This window comes from Babylonia areolata, unplaced genomic scaffold (assembly GCF_041734735.1).
Source record: "Babylonia areolata isolate BAREFJ2019XMU unplaced genomic scaffold, ASM4173473v1 superscaf6, whole genome shotgun sequence".
Lineage (NCBI taxonomy): Eukaryota > Metazoa > Mollusca > Gastropoda > Neogastropoda > Buccinidae > Babylonia > Babylonia areolata.
In genome coordinates, this window is record NW_027468371.1 from 108,667 (window position 1) to 110,518 (window position 1,852).

The following is a 1,852-nucleotide window of genomic DNA, read 5'->3' on the forward strand; positions in this document are numbered from 1 at the left end:
AAATACTTTCTGGGCCCTCAAAAAAAGGCCCTACTCCTCAACGCCTGCTCCCGTCCATGCCGAACCGCGTTTTCTATCAACTTTGGCATGCTCGGAGAGAGAAAAAAGGAAAAAAAGAAAAAAAAGGTCCAGTAAAGGTTGTGGATAAAAGTAACCGGCTTTGGAGAATTGCCTGAATCCTTCCGGCGCTGTGAAAAAAAAAGACCAAAAAAAAGACCTGGTCGTCAACGCCTGCTCCTGTCCATGCCAAACGGCGTTTTCCTCTCAACTTTGGCATGCTCGCTGAGGAAAAGCAGGTAAAGGTTGTGGATAAAAAGTAAACGCGCTGTGGAGAATTGCCCAAATCGTTCAGGCGCCGTGAAAAAAAAAAAAGACGTAGTCGTCAACGTCTGGTCCCGTCAATGGCGAAGGGCGTTTTCTCTCAACTTTGGCATGCTCGCTGAGGAAAAGGCAGGTAAAGGGTTGTGGATAAAAGTCCGAAGAACCTCGCTACAATTGCCAAAATCTTTCCGCTGCCATTCAAAAATGGACTACTCCTCCACACCTCCTCCCGTCCATGCCAAACGGCGTTTTCTCTCAACTTTGGCATGCTCGGAGAGAAAAAAAGGCAGGTAAAGGTTGTGGATAAAAAAGTCAAAAATTGCCAAAATACTTTCTGGCCCTCAAAAAAAGGCCTACTCCTCAACGCCTGCTCCGTCCATGCCGAACCGCGTTTTCTATCAACTTTGGCATGCTCGGAGAGAGAAAAAAGGAAAAAAAGAAAAAAAAGGTCCAGTAAAGGTTGTGGATAAAAGTAACCGGCTTTGGAGAATTGCCTGAATCCTTCCGGCGCTGTGAAAAAAAAAAGACCAAAAAAAAGACCTGGTCGTCAACGCCTGCTCCTGTCCATGCCAAACGGCGTTTTCCTCTCAACTTTGGCATGCTCGCTGAGGAAAAGGCAGGTAAAGGTTGTGGATAAAAAGTAAACGCGCTGTGGAGAATTGCCCAAATCGTTCAGGCGCCGTGAAAAAAAGAAAGACGTAGTCGTCAACGTCTGGTCCCGTCAATGGCGAAGGGCGTTTTCTCTCAACTTTGGCATGCTCGCTGAGGAAAAGGCAGGTAAAGGTTGTGGATAAAAGTCCGAAGAACCTCGCTACAATTGCCAAAATCTTTCCGCTGCCATTCAAAAATGGACTACTCCTCCACACCTCCTCCCGTCCATGCCAAACGGCGTTTTCTCTCAACTTTGGCATGCTCGGAGAGAAAAAAAGGCAGGTAAAGGTTGTGGATAAAAAAGTCAAAAATTGCCAAAATACTTTCTGGGCCCTCAAAAAAAGGCCTACTCCTCAACGCCTGCTCCCGTCCATGCCGAACCGCGTTTTCTATCAACTTTGGCATGCTCGGAGAGAGAAAAAAGGAAAAAAAGAAAAAAAAGGTCCAGTAAAGGTTGTGGATAAAAGTAACCGGCTTTGGAGAATTGCCTGAATCCTTCCGGCGCTGTGAAAAAAAAAGACCAAAAAAAGACCTGGTCGTCAACGCCTGCTCCTGTCCATGCCAAACGGCGTTTTCCTCTCAACTTTGGCATGCTCGCTGAGGAAAAGGCAGGTAAAGGTTGTGGATAAAAAGTAAACGCGCTGTGGAGAATTGCCCAAATCGTTCAGGCGCCGTGAAAAAAAGAAAGACGTAGTCGTCAACGTCTGGTCCCGTCAATGGCGAAGGGCGTTTTCTCTCAACTTTGGCATGCTCGCTGAGGAAAAGGCAGGTAAAGGTTGTGGATAAAAGTCCGAAGAACCTCGCTACAATTGCCAAAATCTTTCCGCTGCCATTCAAAATGGACTACTCCTCCACACCTCCTCCCGTCCATGCCAAACGG